The sequence below is a fragment of the Xyrauchen texanus genome, chromosome 22, assembly GCF_025860055.1.
Source record: "Xyrauchen texanus isolate HMW12.3.18 chromosome 22, RBS_HiC_50CHRs, whole genome shotgun sequence".
NCBI classification, from domain to species: domain Eukaryota; kingdom Metazoa; phylum Chordata; class Actinopteri; order Cypriniformes; family Catostomidae; genus Xyrauchen; species Xyrauchen texanus.
This window is the reverse complement of record NC_068297.1, coordinates 39,600,356-39,621,260: the sequence shown is the minus strand read 5'-3', so window position 1 is coordinate 39,621,260 and position 20,905 is coordinate 39,600,356. Positions and strand designations below refer to the sequence as shown.

At 36.0% G+C, this 20,905-nt stretch overlaps 1 protein-coding gene across 3 annotated transcripts in view; it reads right to left on the bottom strand.

Moving 5' to 3' along the window:
* The window catches only part of LOC127662858 (myelin transcription factor 1-like protein), a 169,038-nt gene extending 150,416 nt beyond the window's left edge, over window positions 1-18,622 (bottom strand). For 2 of the 3 annotated variants that reach the window (XM_052154235.1, XM_052154237.1), the window contains exon 1: window positions 17,997-18,223. The gene's annotated coding sequence lies outside the window, so the exon portion shown is untranslated. Of the gene's footprint in view, window positions 1-17,996; window positions 18,224-18,472 lie in introns of those variants that run through there. The other variant, XM_052154236.1, reaches the window with a different exon arrangement.
* Between the last annotated feature and the right edge of the window lie 2,283 nt (window positions 18,623-20,905).

Below are 20,905 nucleotides of genomic sequence, written 5' to 3'. Positions count from 1 at the left end.
AAAATGGAGCTCACACATGTCTATACGCCCAACAACACATACTGCTTTGGCCACTGGGGGCAGTGTTTCGGATTTCAGTAAGAACAGAACAATTTCAGATGAAGGAACTATTCTTCAATTTATCATACAAAAATGAAAATTCTCTCATAATTTACTCTCCTCCATGCCATCCCAGATATGTTTGACTTTCTTTCTTCATCACAACACAAACAAAGATTTTTAGAAAAATATCTCAGCTCTGTAGATCCATACAATACAAATGAATGGTGATCAAACCTTTGTAGCTCCAAAAATCTAGCAAACAAAGGTAATCTATAGGACTCCAGTGTTTAATCCATATCTTCAGAAGCAATATAATCAGGGGTGGACTGGGAAGAGAAGTTGGCCTGGGATTTTACATAGAAACTGGCCCAAAAGGGTCGCTGCCCTTAGGCATATCGTGGCTCTGTTTTGTGGCCCGTTCTGCATAACGCGGCAGCTCATTTCAGCTTATCGCAGCCCATTCGGCCCGTTTCGCGGCTGGCATGGTTCTCCCAATGGCCAGTCTGACCCTGATCAGCCCCAAAGTGCCCAGCATGCCAGATTACCAATCCAGGCCTGAATATAATAGGTGTGAGGGAGAAACAGATAAATATTTAAGTCCTATTATACTCTAAATCTCCATGTTAATTATCATTGAAAGTTATCACTATCGCTTCTGATGGTATGGATTTAACCACTGGAGTCTAATGGACTGCTTCTATGTTTCCTTTATGTGGTTTTTGGAGCTACAAAGGTCTGGTCACCATTCACTTGCATTTTAAGGACCTACAGAGCTGAAATATTCCTCTAAAAATCTTTGTTTGTGTTCAGCAGAAGAAAGAAAGTCATACAAATCTGGGATGGCATTAAGGTGAGTAAATCATTAAATACTTTTCATTTTTGGGTGAAACATCCCTTTAAAACCAAACCTACAGTCTTGGATCTGAAGTTACTGTCTTGTGTGTAACTCAATAATACTGCACAATGGATTAAAAAAGAAGAATATGTCTGATGATCAGCATTAAAAGAAAAGTATGATGCCTGCAAAAGAACTCAGATCACTATTGTGTTCAAAGGCCAAATTTAAATGCAGATGCAGATAGGTTGCCCCTTGTTAAGAGATACCATTCATAGTAATCAGCTAATGTATCATGCTAACAATACTGAGGACAGTCACCCAATGAACAAAGAGGACAAAAACTCTGACGGTGCAATCGCATATACTCTCCTCCAACAAAAAGTTGGGAAACATCCCAGCTTCAGTGTCTTCCTCTGTAATCCCTTCAGAGAAATACTGCCCATTCATTAAGCTCATCTTGAGGTCTTGCTTGTTTACAGTGGAAACCCTCCCCTGCTTTTGCCATCAAAAATGCAATATGGGTCGCTCTTTGTTTGTTTGCCTCCCTTTTGTTCCCTCCTTTGGTATTGTCTAAGGGTGTAGTTGGAAGACTGTCTACTCATCAAAAGTGTGACGACTCTATACGTAACATGGGCTTGCTGCTGCTGGCCACAGTTAGATTCCCAGCTCTGGCAGATCCGTGGGGATGGAGGGGGTGTTAGGAGGGTGGTGGGGTAATCTATCATGCCTTACAGCCTAATCACTCATTAGTTGAGAAGGAGTTAAATATCACATATACACATCTGTCTTGCGCTTTATTTTCGGTCCACTTTGTGCTGGCAACTACTAATTATGGAGCTCTTACAGAAAGGAATAGCAGAGAAGGGAAATCAGTGGATACTTTTTGAGCTGGTGCCAGCCGAGAGTAAACAGGGTGACATTGAAAGGAGATTGCCATCAGCCCCATCATCGGAGACAAAGAATACACATGGGAGTCTTACACATCATCAGTCTGGGTATAGACACCCCCATTTAGAGGGAACAAAACAACCTGACTGGTAATGTTTGAGTAATAACACTGATATGCCTTTAAGAGCTCCCTGAAGGTGATGATGATTAGTGCTAAAACTAATGCAGTATGATCCATTTGGCTCTTATTCAAGGCACTGAAATGTAGCCTTTGTTATCAGATTCAGTGAGGTACTGTCCAGGGTCCTGAATTGGACAGAATGAGCTGACAAGACATTTGTAGCTCTGACTACTACTAAGCAAGCAACATATTTTAGAAAATAGCTGCCTTTTTTGTTTAAAACACATTATATTCGCTACATTTACACCTCTCATCCACACCGATAATGGAGCATTTCAAAAACGCCTTCCATGACAACATACATAGGCCACGTCCACTCTAATATGTTTTCAATTAAAACACATACATTTCGTTATGTTCACACCTCTCATCCACACCAGAGCTTCGTTTTCTAACACTGGAAACCATGACCGCAATATTTGGAAGATGTGATGTTAGGAAACTAAATATTGAGTTTTTAAACGACAACGGATTTGTGTAGATGTGGCCTATATGGGCAGGAATCTTCGAAGGACATGTCAACTCTACATTTTCTTTTAAACACACTTCGCTGTGATCACACCTCTCATCCACATCAGAGCTTCGTTTTCCTCCACCGGAAAACAGAGCACTTCAAAACGCCCTCCATTACCGCATGCTTTTGAAGATGATGACAATTGGAACCCAAAGATTATAAATGAAAACGGATTACTGTGAATGTGGCCAACATAGGCACCAACCTACTAAGGCCATGTCCACTGAAAACACATAGATTCCACTACGTTTGAGAGTTCTCTCATTATATTCACATGCAAATGAGCTTTGCAGCAAACTCTTCATTGTCACTGAAGGTTTGCTGAAAGTTCACCACTACTGGTAAAGAACTGAAAACGTCTGGCAAACATTTGTGCCGAATCGCATGCTAATTTGCAGTTGAAAAATATGACTGGAAACTTTTTAGCAAATTTGTTTCTCATAACTTTAGATTGTTTGTAAGTGAATAGATGATGTTAGGAAACTGAAAAGAGATTTTCAAACAAAAACTGATTAGTGTGGGTGTGGCCTACTGGTAAGTTCACATCTTATCGTAATTACGAGATGACAGCTCTGAGATTCTACTTGCAATCGTTCATGACCTCGGATTGAGAAATGATTTGTTACTGTGGCAAAATTCAAAACAGAAAACTTTACCTCTGTATGTCATTGAAAAAATATTTTATGACTACGTTTACAACAGTATACAACAAAGACATATGAACGTCAAGTCAGAATCTGGTAAATACAGTGATTCTGATATTACGTAAATGCACAATAAGTCAGCGTCCAAACTGAAATGGAACACTCAAAATTATACAAATCAAATAGTAAAAAAGCGCTCATCAGTGAGGTACACGAGAGACTCGACTCACAATTGATTTCAATGGAGATTGGTGTTAGCATGTTGCTATGATAATGACAAGATACGCTTATTAGAGTATAGAGTACACATATTTTTTTTATAAAATAATACATTTATAATAAGATTGAACCATTTTGTCAGTACTTTTTTTTTGTACTGAATAAACAACATATCTCAACTGCTGACCAAAATTATAAGGCAGCTAATGTTACTACCGAATCCTTGGAACAGTCTTTGCATTGAGAGCATGCCTATGTTGCCTACTTGCCTTAAACTTTTAGCTAGGTAAGCAGCTAACTAGGTTTTGGAACAAATGTAATATTATCTTTATAATTCTATGCTTTTTAAAGCATGGTTTCTTTGCATGATCATTAGAGCCCAGAATAACACTAATAACACCTCTCATGTGATGTGGTTCTGGCTGCATATTCACATGTGTGAGGTTGTTAGGGACTTGGGAGACTGAAACATATGTGTGCCCTGTCCTCAGTGACTAAACTGAGTTTCTCAACATACGCACTAATAACAGACTTAATTGTAAAGGGTTGATCTTCTCAGCAATTATTTTATGTGCTAGCTCATGTAGCCAGACATTTGACTATAAGCATAAAGTCTGGTCCAGTCTGCAAATTATTCTGGCCAAGAACTGCAGATTTAAATTGAAAGCGACCGTCTGATCGATATGTAAAGCCACCAAATGCAGTTTTTGTTCTTCTGTGCCATTTAGGGGCAGATTAATCTGAAATCCCTGATTCCACAACAATAGAGTGCCGTGGACAAAATATCTTTCAAATAGAGAGCAAGAGAGAGAAAGAGAGACCATGAGCTGTCAGTTTGCATCCCTCCCAGACAGGAACACTCTGTGTGACAGGTGTTGCCCAGCAGTCACACAACCACACCCCCACACCAGCCCACCGTCTGACTGACGGCTAGAACCAGCCAACACCAGCAGCACTGGGGGCGGGGCCACAACAACCATCACCCTGTCACAACGGTGCAGCCAGCCATGCTAATGTATTGGTCCAGAGAGAATGCACAACATGCCTACACACTATACAAATCATGATGCATGCATATACCCTGTACATGAAGCAAATCATCTGAAAATTCTGATTCCAAAAACAACTACATTTCCAAATTTCAATGATACTAATATATTAATAGCAACCATCCTGAATATCTTTGCAACTGCATAGCAACGCCCTAGCAACCACCCACAACACCCTAGCATTGTGGCTGTAAGTTTTAAATGAGCCTACACAGAAGATAAATAAATCTTGTGGTGGCAGTTTTACAATATCGCAGCCGTTCATTGGTGAAATGTCCACTGTGTGGCACTAAAAGCAAGTACAATTTTACAATAACAATAGCAGTCACGGAACAAGAAAACCTAAAAAAGATATGAGCAGCCAGCGTCAGCACAACACCGGCTCCACACATTCTCACATTTAAAGTGTGCAGCACATGCAAACTACGTATTTATCTCATTAAATCGAAGCCTTTACTGTTTAATAATCACTCTAGGACATAACATGATTTTAATTTGTGTACTGAATGTTTCCATAATGACAGTCATAAGTCATAAGTTTTTACAAGCACAAGTATAAGTACTTGAGCGCAGTATCGGACCTGATTCCAATACCAGTATCGGGACATCCCCATGACAAACATATTGCTTCACTTACAGACCAAGTATATTTAGAGTTAAAGCCAGAATAGCACAGAGTTACATATGAAATTGTTGCTTTCTGTTAAGTTTTCACTGAAAACAGAATGTAAATCAGCAGATGCTCCCGATTAAATCGAGCCCAAATGCAATGTAACATGATGCATAGATCTTGATGTAATCTTGGAGAAAATGCAAAGTTACCTCAGATTTCTTTTTACTTATTCTGTGGGAGTCTCTCTGGTTACAAAGTGGGCCAAATATAGCAGTCATGGTCTCCATGGTTACATTTTTTGGAGAGATGCATGTCAGGCTACAGTGGAGGCTATGCCTTAAACACCATAGCTATGCCAATCCTATGCCGCAGGTTTGACGCAGAAGTATAAATCAGCTTTTAGAATGTCAAACCATCCAATAAGGGGGTTTAACTAAACCCCTTCCAAACTCACAGCCCTTTGCTAAAATGCACTTTAGTAATCTGCAAACACCCTGGCACATTGTATTCTGTATTATTTTTCAGTGCCTAGGCTAGCTAGGAGAATGATCTGCCTGTTATGCAAGATGAAAATGAACTTGCACCACTTTCCTTACTGAGCTATTTCGGAACTCAACTCACAGCGAGAGCCGGGCAGGGCTGCGTAAAATAGGTCAGAGCAAAACGCGGGCAGCACCTTGCCATGTTTTCAAACACACCACTCAGACTAAACCAGACGAGGATTGTATTATCTAATGTGCCTCATCCATGTTTTTATTTGAACAAAGACAACAATTCTTCACAAAATTTTGATATAGAAGCAGTAGCTACATTGTCAACAGTAACAGTACCATTGTAGACAAACAGAAAAAAAGTAAGTATGAAATATTAACTGGTATCCCACAGGATATTCTCCTAGACAAAAATGAGATCAAATGGAGAACAAATGGAGATTTGTGATTTGTCTCCTGAGAAAAATGACCCCAGTAATCTCACATGTCTCCTCTAGAATCTCAACAATGTCTCAAACTGTGGTCATATTTGCAAAGAGACTCAACCCTTACAAAAATCGAGAGTTCATGGCAAATATGCAGCAAAATTGTTGCAAATTGTCCGCTGTTTGCCGCAGGTTCACCAACACCGCCGAAGATCTGCAAACTTCTGGCAAACAATTTGCTGCGAATCACATGCTGATTTGTACGTGAAAAAAATAAGTGTCAAAATTGAGGTAAATTCGATTTTTTTGTAAGGGAAGTCACTTTTTTCTCATCATATTCTCCTAAAACAAAATGATCTGAATTGTATAATCCACATTAATTGTATAGCTCTATACTCTTACTCTATGTCATCAATTGTCATCAAATGTGTCTGTTTTAATGAGGAAAAGAATCAGACACTATGTTGATACTTCAATGAAACAATTCTACAGACACTGTTAAGTCTACTGATCTTTGAAATTGCAATATATTTTTCTCTGGGTTGTAAATGCTGTTTGCTCAATGCTTAGTACATCCAGGATAAATAAAAGGCAGATTTGTAGGAGAGGGAAAGATAGTGTTGTCTGCAAAAGGACAGAAATGCAGGGCTGAGGCAGCTCTTGGAATTAGGGCATTTCCAGCATGCACCTGGGGTCTCATCCGCTTCTTCCCAAAACTGCTGACAAAGGAACCCTGGATCCTACTTTTGCCTATAATTTCCCCCAACTCTCTCTCTTAGTCTGTCAACTACAATCTTGCGGCCTGATCTCATGAAAATGACGTGATTGTGGTGAAATTTTTTCAAAATGACGATAAAACATTAAAACATGACATGCAAAAACATGAAGTGTGTTCTTACGCTATGGACATTTACACATATCACGACAGTTCTGGGGTGAAATGTCCATTAAGTAGTGCTACTTTTAATTGAAATCTTCTCCCAAACAGATGTTAATGCTCTATAGAGTTTTAAATCAACAAAACCGACCTCCCTACCCTAAACCTTAAACCTAAACCTAACCAACAGTGTCAAAAAAGCAAATGTGAGATTAAAAACACATTTGTAAGATTGCTAAAGCAACCCCATCATATTGTGGTGCTACTTGTGTTAAATCGAGTTCAATTCAGGACTCTTACCCCGGTCCTTTGCATCACTAGTGCTATCAGCTATCAGTTGAGCTACCTATGTAATTTTATCACAATCGAACAATCTTGTAAATCTAGTTTGCATACAAGTCATGCACTTTATTAAAAGTGTCATAAGATAGCATTGGGTTAAAAAAGTAAGTGTTTATGAACTTATATCTGATGGTTTATACGTGAAATAAAAGTAATTGCTGTTATAGCACCTCCAGTGTTCATTTCACCAGGAAACTGCCACAGTATAAAATCATTTTGGTTAGGTATAGTAACAAGACTCTATGAGACCAGGTTGTCGTTTTGCCTAGGTATTTGTGATATGTAGGATCTTGTTTCATGCATGCAATGGAAAACCAAAAGGTTCTTGGTTTTGAGTGTTTTTTCCATATTATGACATAGCTTATGTTACTGTTCAAATTTAGTGCTTGCATTAACACACTTAATGCTGCACAACTTTGATTTCATGTGTCGTTGCATCCATGACACAATGTTTTCATTGCATTTTCATTGTTGCCACAAGGGGCACTATAGTGGGTATTAAAGGTCTTTTTCTATTGTTAGTTTTCTCTTACGAGTCAAATACTGCCAGTCGTAGTCGGGAATAGCACTAGCTTGCGTCTCAGATCATAAAGTGTTCTTCATACCATATGTTCTGTGTGACATGAAGTCATATTTCCTGCTATTATAATGCACATTTCTGATGCATGTGTTTCATGTTCAGTGTCTTCCAAGTTGATGTCTATTCAACCTCAGACTGTATGATTATGGTAAGCCTTGCAGACAGTCAATGACTCCATTTTCCAAGTGTCAAAATCAGATATCAAGATGTTCTGAAACCCGAAAGTGCACAGGCAAAAGAAATCAATAGCTAAAAGTAATTGCACTTGTAGCAAGACGAGTAATTTCAGCACAACAAAACAAAGTTTTGACACAAAGAAAAGAGGTGCAATCAACAATAAATGAGCTTCAGTCCTGGCTGACAGGCTGACAGATCTCACTATTTTAGCTTTTTCATTCTCCTAAATAGTCAGAATTGCATCACAGTTTTTCTCTGCTGTCAACAGATTTACTTCCAACAGTAATATTCATTTTATTGTTCTGTCATTGAGTTTTTTGACACCTTCACATTTTCAAAAAGCTCAATATTTTTTTAAAACTCCTCATCATGACATGAAATGCAAACTAATTTTTCTAAATTTGTATGCACCCTTTGTAGTACACTATTATTGCATTTGCCCATTGATCACTATAACCGTCCATCACACTTTCACCATGATTACTACATTCATCACATGTGGATCTCTTAAAGTTTACTTATCGGTGCTCAGCCTGATCTCATTAACGTTAAGTGAACGTGGGAAAAACGTTTTAAATAACGTGCATTATTACATGTTTGGCTGCAGTCTCCCTGTGAAATGTCCAGTGGAGGGTGCCAAAAGCAAGTGAAATGGTATTGTAATAAGACAATATTTTAAGGTGATAATTAGATGGAGGTTTTGATGAGTAAAAATTATTTTCCTAACCTAAACCAAAAACAAAATGCAAAATAAAAAGCAAATTTTCTGAAGCAAAATATCTAAAGTCATAATCAGCCGTTGTAGTTGTTATTTGTTTTAAAGTGAATAAAAATGTCTCTACCTCCAAACCTGATTCCTACAAGCGTGCTCTCTCCCACACTTTAACGAGAGAAGAGTTGCAACGCAGCGACATGATCGGAAAAAAACAAAAAGTCGTTTTACTGACTGTAAACCATCGCGGAGACATTGCATTGTCAATGGCCGTTCTGTTTTAAAATTTAAAAATGTCTAGATAAATAGACCTCTAGAAAAATAAGCGTAACATTTTAAATGTACATGAAATAAAATTAATAATTGAATAAGTCTACAGATCTCATGCAATAACTAATTACTCTTCGTCCACCAACACAAAAGTGTCTACTGCTGTCTGAGAGCTAAAACCTTTTTTAAGATATCATGGAAAATAGATGTCCTTTAGTTTACAGTTTGCCTTTTTATTTTATCATCCAATCAAACATTTGGACAAAAGCCTAATGTGAAAATCTGTTCTGCACCAACCATCACCATTGTACTCTTACCCTCAGCTATTACATTCATTCCCACTGGTATCACTTGTCATAATCAATTATCCATTACACAGAGTAATATTTGGCCAATATTGGAGTTGTGTGACTTGAAGAATTTACAGTGATCATAACCGACAAATCTGATTTAAAGAGCAGACAGAATAAGAGCCCTGCCCCCTCACCAATATGCCCAGTGAATTATGGATAGATGTTTTGTAATCATTTTTCAATATCTTTTTTCTTTTCTTAGCCCTGTGTGGGGAAGGCCATTTTTGCCTCCATAACATTTCCAAGTAGACTGTCCCCTTCGTCTCTTCATTGGCCGATATGCACAACAAATGTCATTAAGATTCAAACACAGAGGTTAAACACTGAGCTGGAACATTTGAATTAGCATTACTGTGATGTTTCATGATTGTGATTTTCCAATGCTGTCTACTTTTACACAGAAGGGCATTGGCTGCTGGTTGGTTGGTTAGATGTATTAATGGGTTATTGAATATTAGGTGATCGAGGAAACATATTGCAAAATGAAATGATGTGCCTTATTACATGTTTCGCAGCAGTTTCCCAGTGAAATCTCCAGCAGGGGGTGCCAAAAATGACTGAAAAGTTGAATTCCTAACCCTAATCCTATATACGCAATACTGCTATTTTTGTATACATTTTTTGGCTAAACAGTATCAAATATCCAACGATAAATGTTTGAAACAGTATGCAGTGTAGTATGCTACAGTACATTATACCATGCACTGCACATTTAGGCATAGAAATGCATCCAGGAATTGTCCTTGTTTTCAGAAATATTACATGCTGACCACAGTATTCATACTGCTAAAACTATATAAAGGTATGGTGAAATTCTATTGCAAATATAGTGCAGGTGGCAACACAATAAAGCCAATAACGTCAATAAAATCCCACTGAATAAGAAGTTCAGACTCTTAGTGAAACAGATCACCAGCGACCAACTCATGGACCTGCAGCCTGATCTCATTATTATACGTGGACATTTGAATGTATCATTTTTCAGCGTCTGTCTAAAAATGTCTGTATGTTTAGATAGACGCTTAAACGTACAATATGGATGTATTAACAGCATCTAAAATGTGAAAATGTTTATGTCTGTAAAGCTTTAGGAATGTACAATATTTACAAATACTTTTAATGAAAATATATGTGTATAGTGTAATGTTTAATGTGTGTGTTCATGTAAATCATGTCTTTTATTTTGTAATTCTAGTTCCTGTTTCATGTCATGTGTTCCCTAGTCATGTGATGTTCTGTTTTCCCTCCATGTTCACATGTCTTGTTTTCATTGGTTCATTGTTTTAATGATCTTGTTTTGAGTTCTGTTTGTTCACTGGTTTATGTTCTCCCATGTCCTGTATTGAACCCTCATGTTTTCCATGATCCACTGTCAGGTATTGTTGATGTAATGTTGGTTCATAGTCTAGTAATGCCATGTTTAGTCAAGTCAAGTTCATGTTTATGTCATAGTCTAGTCAAGGTCATGTTTATGTTTGTTATGGTTTAGATTCACGTTTATAAATAAATTTGCACTTGGGTTCTTCACATCATCGTCTTCATCATTGCCAATGCCAGTAACAATCGTTACATATAGTTTTACCATTTTATAGATATTTAAGATTTTAACTCTTTTAACCCTGCAGAAAAAATTGTCAAAAAATTGTAAGATATTTCAAAACCGTATTACGCCAAAGTCATATTCAATTTTGTGTGTTGTTGGGCCTTTGCAGTGCTGGCAATATTAATACATCTTAATGTTTGATTTCAAGGACATTTTTATTTACTTCTGTATGATTGTATTTGTATTGAATTCTGTATTTTTGAATACTGTGCTGGGTCACCACTTGATGTCCAGTGTAAATGTGGGTCCTTAACCAGGTGAGAACCACTGAACTAAAACCATGGGCAAAATCAACATGCACCACATCTTGTCTAACACAAACAGTGCACCATTAAGCCTGGTGAAAAGAAGCTTGAGCCCTAAAAGAAATGCTGTGGTAATCCTCCTTCCCTTCCCAGTGCACTGAATGCCAAACTCGGATGACTAACCCACCGTGGCTTTATTCTTGCTGTGTGCAGGCATGCAGTATGGCTCACCCCTAACCGCTGTTCTATCACATGCCTGCAGAGCATATAACTCATGCAAATCCCTGTGTTTTTGACATGCCGTGACTGTCACACTATCAGCGCGCGGTGTAGGTGAGCGGGTGCGGCGAGATGAATGCTAGCGGGTGCGTGTTGTGGCAGTAGGTGAGTGCTGGTATTAATCACCTGTCTACTCTCTACTCCACACTCTCAATTACAGCCCTGCACCAAAGTCAAGATTGATTTTTAATTGGCCGTGCTTCTCAGATATACATCAAGCTTTCTTTACTCTGAATTATGGGGATGTGCGAATAAATGGAGAAGTTTGAGCATCACATATGAGCATCCCATAAACACCAAAACTGACACAGAGCTGTGCAGAGGCTATGAGTATTCACCAATGTTTGAATATGTTACTTGTGGAATTCTCCGATTTGATTAAATTGAATCTCCAAAATAGTTCCTTACTATACAAACATTTATTACCCCTGCTGGGTAACAACAGCATATGGTTGTTTACTTACCTTAGCTGGTATGCTAGGCTGTCTATGGGAGTATGGAAGTGATATCCGCATTCTACAACTGAATTCACTCTTAAAATATATTCAGGTAGTGAGTGACAACCAAATGGCATTAATGTGGTGACATTTTTTGCAAAATTATTTTGCAAAAAATGTCACCACATTAATGTAATGTTCACGAGAGCAGGCTGTCTACGTGTGATGCATGACGTATGGCGGCAGTTCCAAAGTGAAATATCCATTGTGTGGCGCTAAAAGCATGTCTCTCAAAGAAATTAGGTTTTTATGGGTTGAAAGTTCTATCAAACTTTAAATAAACAAAACCTACATCCCTACCCTACACCTTAATATAACTGAAAACAAATGTGAGATGAAAAACACAATTCCTGAAGCAACCACATAATTTTGTGGTGTTTCTATGGCACTTTCGGCTTATAATTTCGATACTTTGCAGCGCAAGGGCAACGCTCTATCAGTCTAAACTTTCAAATATATTGTGTTACTAGTTATGCTCTATAGTTAAAGTGTTAGACGTCAAGATAGCATTGTGTGAGGAACAGGGTGAAAATGTTTCGTTTTTATAACTAATTTATAATCTGCGGTTTTACTCATGGTTTGTGTGAAAGAGAATAAAAGTTGTTGTTGTTGTAGGGCTTCTAGTGTTTATTTGACCAGGAAACTGCTGCAATGCGTACAACAAGCCACACTGTAAATAATGATCATGGCATCCGAAAAAGACTTTACTGCTTTTTTGGTCGCCGTTGCTTTATTTCCAGATCTTTGGAAAAGCAGTTGCTGCTGTGTTTATTTCCTTAACTTTCCATCACGCCTGCTGCTGCATAGTGCTGCGATAGTGGGGTTCCCCTCTTACGTAATACTCTGGGATTCCCTCTGCACACTTGAGCGCTTTTACAGACGTGATGGATAGTAATCGATAGTTGAAATTGTGCACTCTATTTGATTGTGTGTGTGTGTGTACGTGTGTGCAATTTTCCCACTGTACTCCCCATAAATTTGTAATTTGTAATTCACACCATGTTGTCTTGGCGCAACATTATATGACTTCAGTTTAGTTATCCGGTCTTTGCCATGAATATGCGCTCAACAAAAACCGGTAAGAACGGTGCTTGTGCATTTGCCTGGCCACATACGTAAGTCTTGTTCTCTGCGAGAAACATATGTGTGTGTTAAATCACTTTCTCTGATTCCCTTAAACAATGTAAAGAAAACGGTATTCATGTTTACAGTTTTTACTTTCTGCAAAAAACCTGAAATAAACCATTTTCTTAAGTGCATGTAACCAAGGTCAATGATTACAGTTTTTGACTGAGTTATCTACTGTATCTGTCTGATAGATCTGTCTCTCTCTCTGTCTGTCTGTCGATCTATATAGCGTGCTAGCTCTTGATGTGCTGTCTGCTATAGCAGGGGTTTCCTGTAGCTTAGATCACAGTGAGTGAGTGACCGCCGTCTTTCCAGAATTCAATCACAGTTTGACACTCTGAGTAATACCAAGAACACGGCTGTGACTTCCTCTTTGGCATGCACAACCAGTTCCTGTGATGTGACAGTAAACCCAAGATGTTACAAACTACTTTATATAATATAATGCATTGTACAGTATATAAATAAATAATATATAATATACAAAGACTTGATTACCTTGTATGCAGATCATATGACTCTTTTATTTAAACACATACTCACAGCATCTCTGCAATAGATTATGTAATAATTCTCTGTAAATCAGATGAGCGTTGTCATTTAGCATGGCTGTAAATACTGATTAAACAATTTTACAGTGATCAGAGAAACACATTAGAGATTATTTATCATAACAGGTCATTTGGAACATATCATTCAGTTATCGGAATTGTTTTGGGAGCGCAAACTAAAAATCACAATTATCTGAAATGATAGAGAAATTATAAAACCACTGCTTTGAGCAGCCACATCTAAAACCATGAAGGTATCGGTCTATCAAGTTTGTTGTCAACCAAAATATCATATCATTTAAAAAATAACCATGAAAAACAATATAATACAAGTGATTGGGCATATACAGCATGCATATCACAAAAAAGGATACATAAACGTAAACACGCACGCTATTCCATATTGCTCTTCCACACAAGAAATTATATGTAGGAAGATTGAAATTCTCATTGAAAAATGTTGCATTTTTTCATTTTTTTATATGTACATCACATACAGTATATATGTGTCTGTTTGTGTTCTGTATAAAAGCAAAATGTTGGTTCACATTAATTCTATACAAATGCATTGTATATTAGCATTCATAAATGAATGTTTTATCATATTCATCTTTGTAGACCACCTCCTTCATACCCAGCACATAGTACAGTATGTGCATATGTCTGTCCTTTATCTCACAGCATACAATGTATGTGGCTCTTAGGATAGATGATTAGTACACATCAAAGTGCACTTTGTCTCAAGTCCAGACTCCAGTGGTCTGTTACAAATACTCTGGATTAAATTACAACACTAAAACAAATAAAGTATGAAGAGCTCTTATCCAAGAGAGCCCATCTGTCTCTCGAGCTTGTTAAATGCAACTTAAAAGTGTTTGCTTCACATTACCAAACGAGGGCATGGTGTGAAGAACCACTGAACCGCGCCCCCAAATAAACAAAAAACATTTGAAAAGTATTTATTCTGACACTTATTTAACGACAACATTTTGGCCTGCTTTTTTCTTCTTTTTTTTATAATTTATTAATAGCTTGAGGAACGAAGCCACTGTTGCAATATTACAGTTGTTTGGTACTGCAAGTCAAAGATAAATAAATGTCATCGTTATCATCACGAAGCGAATTAAAAGAATGTGTTCTTGTGTTCCATCAAATCATATTGTCAATCGATTAAGAATTAAAACTATTAAACGTCAGAATAAAGAACTCACAGTGAAAAAGCCAAATATCTACTGTGTGTTTGATTGTGTTTTAAAGGTGTTTAATATGATATGTGAAAATGGCACTTTACATTACAATGTTTCCTTTGTTAAGGAGTTATAAAGGGGTTCATAAATGACTAATTAATCATTTACAAATGCAATACAATGTAATGATATGCAGTTATAACAACATGAATAAAAAAAGGGTTACGTGCCAAACAGTAAGCATTTTAAACTCCATGTTATTATGCCAAATAAATACACTTATTCATTCTTCATATTTACCAATATGAATTTTATAACATGTGAGGTGAAATAGCTCATTATTTGGCAAGAATTGCATGAAAAAGACACGTTTACGCATGATGTTATAAAAGTTTAGCAATGGTTTATAATACATTTTTATACGATCATTTATGAACCCCTTTGTAAACTCTTTATAAATAAAAGAAACATTAATGTACAGTGTTACTATAATATAATATAATATAATGGGATGTAATTTAATATAATATAATTTAATGTAATGTCATGTAATGTAATTTAATGTAATGTAATGTAATTTAAAATAATGTCATGTAATGTAACGTAATTTAAAATAATGTAATGTCATGTAATGTAATTTAAAATAATGTCATGTAATGTAATGTTATTTAATATAATATATTATAATATAATGTAATATAATGTAATGTAATTTAATGTAATTTAATGTCACATAATGTAATGTAATATAATGTAATATAATATAATATAACATAATAAAATATAATGTAATGTAATGTAATTTAATATAATATATTATATTATAATGTAATTCCATGTAATTGAATATAAAATAATGTCATGTAATGTAATGTAATTGAATATAAAATAATGTAATGTAATATAATGTAATGTAATTTAATATAATATAATATAATATCATGTAATGTAATGTAATTTAATGTAATATAATATAATATAATATAATGTCATGTAATGTAATGTAATTGAATGTAATATAATATAATATAATGTCATGTAATGTAATGTAATTGAATGTAATATAATATAATATAATGTCATGTAATGTCATGTAATGTAATGTAATTTAATGTAATATAATATAATATAATATAATATAATATAATGTCATGTAATGTAATGTAATGTAATTGAATGTAATATAAAATAATGTAATGTAATGTAATGTAATTTAATATAATATAATATCATGTAATGTCATGTAATGTAATATAATATAATGTAATGTAATTTTGTATAATATAATATAATATAATATAACATAATAAAATATAATATAATATCATGTAATGTAATGTAATATAATATATTATAATATAATGTAATGTAATATAATATATTATAATATAATGTAATATAATGTAATATATTATAATATAATGTAATGTAATTTAATATAAAATAATATAATATCATGTAATGTAATTTAATGTAATATAATATAATATAATATATGTGGCAAACTGGATATTGTGTCAAACCAAACTAACACTATACAGTACTCTGGTATTCAGTAAAAGAATATTGTTTGGCAAACACCTATACAAACATGGTGAAAATGCCTGGTATGCCAGATTGCCAGTCCAGCCCTGATGGTGACTATATATTAAATCAGAATTTATGCATAAATGATCTGTTCTACAAGAAAACAACCTGGTTCAAGTCACCTCGAGTAAACAAAAGTTTCCCAGTAGTGTTCAGACATCTCATTTACTCACAAAACTGTTTAAGATATTTCAGCCTTGGTACAGCAAGTCAAACATAGAACCAAAGTATCTGTGCCATTGAACAAAACACACCAAGCCCACAGAAGCTTCTAGAGACAAAGCCTACGAGCTTGTGACCTGAGAGACATGTTCACCCCTCACAACATCAACATTTACACAAACAACTGTTTAAAAGTTTATAAGAGTATGCTTCGAAAGACGTCAAACACAAAGTATGGTTACCTTCTACTGAACAATAATGCAATTATACAGAACAAAACACTTTTCATCAGTTGCATTCAGTAAAAGTTCTGCTGTCGGATCCCAAAACAACAAACTATAGATTCAGGAATCTCTGTACACATACTCTTCCATTTCTGAACAACATAATTTACTCTTTCACCTTACTCATTTAGCATTCCCTCCTGATATCTTACACTGTAAAAATGTTTTATCAAGTAACAAAAAATGTGCTGAACATAAAAATGAACTGGTTTTATTTGTGTCTAAAATATGATTTAATGGCTAAATCAACTTCACTTTGTTGAGTTACACCAGCAGAAGTCAATTTTACAGCGTATAACATTTTGCTAACACTTTACAATAATGTTCCCTTTGTTAAGGATATAAAAATAGATCTGTCAATGACAAATTATTAATTTACAAATGCATAATAAATCATTGATATGCATTTATTACAGCATGCATAAAAAATGTAACTTTCATGCAAAACCTGCCATATAGTGTGCCATTTTACCTCATGTTATAAGCACTTAACACTCATTCAACATTAGTAACCAATTAATATGTACTTTAATGTAAAGTGGACACACATGGAGCATTTATTAATGAAGTTACCAATATTACAATCCTATGAAGTGCAGTGATTCAATGGTAATCAGGCTTTATTATATGATATATTCTGTGAATAAGCATGAAGATCAGATTCAGAAAAGTGTTTGCAGAGGACTTTAGGTAACCGGACTAGGTAATTCGGTAGTAGCATCATTCTTTTGACATCAGCTTGACATGGAAAGTGACAGCACAAGTGAGGCGAGACATTACAGTAATTAATAGAAACATAATGCAGACTAGTAAAATGACATAATTCCTCTTTTTACTCTCACTCTACTAATCTATTTATGCTGTTTTATGACATCAAACATGAATCAGGACATTTTATGTTTTTGATTAATATAAGTATGAATAAATGTATTTATTAAGCATTTATAACATGTAAGTTAAAAATGCTCACAATTTGGCAAGTATTGCATAAAAGTTGCCTTTTATTCATGTTGTTATAACTGCATATCAATGATTTCCTATGCATTTGTAAACAACTTATTAGTAATTAATAAACCCTTAATAAACCTTTATGAACCCTTAATAAAGGGAGCATTAATGTAAAGTATTACTTATTTTAAATCTTTAAAAATGGGTAAAATCTGAATAAAAAACACAGTATAAACAAGCTCAACACTGTTATATCAGAACCATGCAGCCATGCAAAGCAACCCAGCAAGAATGAAAATAAGTGACCCACCAGTCTGGAAAAGCTCTCTTTACTCAAACTTTTTGATCTCCCTTGATGTTTCTTTCCTCTTTTTATGCTGTTCCGTTTTCACACTCTCACTCTTGATCACTCCTGCTGGAAAGTTATCGTCTCATTTATGCTAATCATTCTTCATGAGTTGAAGGAAGAAAGACGTGCGAGGACAGAGGAAAAGGAGACGCCGAGAAAAACATAGAGACAGTTGGAGAAGCATAAGAGCAGATAATGGTTTGAGGCAGGCAACCAATGGGCCTGGAGCTGAGAGAGAAAGAGAGAGAGAGAGAGAGAGAGAGAGAGAGAGAGGAGGGTGAAAAAAGAAGAAATGAAATGGGGGGTAGCACCAATGAGGCGGAGCAAAGGGATGCAGGGATGCGAGGATGTGGGCGCCATACTGAAGATGACAGCAGCAGCAGCGATAGAAGGAGAAAGAAAAAAAGGAGCTATTCGAGACACGTAGCTGTGCTTACCCTAGTCTGATGCTCGCATCTTTAGCTTAGCGCGCAGTCCTCCACCCAAGCATGCTTGGAAACAATAAAGAAACCACACAATGAAGAGTATCAAGCCTCCTGGTACCATAGGATATGTGTGTGTGTGTGTGTGTGTGTGTGTGTGTGTGTGTGTGTGTGTGTGTGTGTGTGTGTGTGTGAGAGAGAGAGAGTTTGTAGGTTGGGCGAATGAGTGTTTCGTGAGGTAGGATATGAATGCTTTTCCCTTTTTGTGTATCCTTGACTACATTTTCTCTCTCTCGCTTTGTGTGTGGTGTGTTCACATGTGTTGTCTCGCAGCATCACTGCCTCCCATAGGCCCTTGGGTCTGTAGAGTCAAGCTATGTCTGTAGTTTGAGACAAAATTGTTCCAGATGTCAGTTAAATCTGATCAAAATTAACTTTTGTGACATCCTCATTTGGGAAAATGATTCATAAATGAAATAATGCATTGTTGTTGTTGTTGTTTATTAGTATTCAAAAATGCAAAAGTTTTTCAATTAGTGTTAGGGTTTGGGTTAGTCTGTAGTAATTTAGTCTCAGCCTCAGAGAGCACGTGAATGCCCACAGACCACCCAAAGTCTGTCAGAGAATGTTTAGCCTGAGACGGACCAATTTTATTGAAATGAGAGAAATTGGAACCCCCAATATGGCGGGTGTAGAAAAAGAAGATTTTTAATTAAGACATCGCCTGTCAGAGTACTCAAAAACGTGCATGCGCATTAGCTGGACCAGCCTAAAAATGGATTAGAGCTAAAATAATACAATTTCATCATTATATATTATTATTACTACTTCTACAGTGAATATTATATTTTACTTTACAATTGCAATATATTTCTCTTGCATTTTCTTCAATTCCATGCATCTAGCTTTTATTTTGAAACAAGCTTTTATTTTGATGTGTTTTGACGAAAGCTTCACTTCCATTCAAATTTAATGCCAATGATAATTAAAAGTAATTAAAAATATAATAAAATTAATGAACAGCAACAAGAAGCAACATTTGTACACCAAATTGAGATTCATTCTTGTCGGTTCAGCTTTACATACACAATAAAATAACCCCTGCATCCCAATCTGGACCTTCTCTGCCCTAATGAGACCTCAAGAATTAGGGTGTCCTAAAGTTGCCAGGATGGTCAACTATTTCTGGTAGATTTCCAACGTGTGGATCCATGAACACTTTTTCGGCTAATATTTCCCACAATTCCCCTGCTCGATGGTAGAGGAGTTTGACCATTCGCTTCAGAACTACAATTGTCTCACATGAAAAACTACAAATGTGGTCATGAGACCAAAGGTGCATCTACATTTCAATGTGTTTTTACAAATAAAACATTATTAAACATTACGTAAGTTTGTTTGAACTACTTTGTTCTCGTTGTTGGACGAAGATGCCAATCGGCTCATTAAATTGTGAATGACCAAGAGGCTCTATAGCGTGATCATTCATCCTCTTTTTCCCAGACATGTCCTCTTTTTTGGACCTGGACCTTTCAAAATTGGCTATAATGTCCGGGATTTGGCTTTCTTCATATTGACGAAGAGTTAGGACTGTCATACATTCTGTGTATTTGATACTCTGCATCAGTTTTCTTGTTCACATTTCCTCATTTGTGATTATTCTGGCAGAGAGCGGCAGACTAAGGGTGCTTGGCTGCAGCTTTGTTAGGCTGGATATCTCGGCTGCCATGACATCAAGCACCATTAAGGCAGTCTCAATTGTGTGGACACTTGGAAGGCAGCCTCGTTTCGCAGCCTTCTTTGCCATATTTTGAAGGATGCATCAGGTGTATCCTTTTTGGCCGTCAATCACCCAAAATCCTTTGCACATGTCAAAAAACTGAAAATTAAAAAAATGCAAGTAGTTTAGACAATACAACAAATTAGAAGATACAAAGAAAATAAAATTAATAAAAGTGCAATTACATGAATTTGAAAAACGTTAAAAGTGTTATAGTTTTTACAAGTCTAGGGTTCCGTTGTTGTTGTTTGTTTTCATATTTGAAAGGGATTAAATATGAATTCTAAGATCAGTGTTGCAAAATGTATTATATAAAGGTTTTTTTGAGTGACTCTAGCTTTGTGAATAAAAAATGTTTCTACAATAAACAAAGTAAAATATCACATGGTTCTAAGCTTATGGTTCACCGTGCACACATAGACGGTCTCATTCTAGCATTGAATGCTGAGGAGGAGTCTAGTCTACAGCCTCAGAAGGACTGGTCTATGAAGGACACAGCCTTACTAGACTGCAGCCTTCCGTTTGAGAGGCACCCTAAGTGTGCAGTCTTTAAAAAAAAAATCCTCTCTCTCTCTCTTGCCCACCCGATTGCTTTCTGCACGTGGAGCCACACGCTGTATGTGTGTAATGTCACCAGACATGCTCTGGGCTCTCAACCAGAATCATAA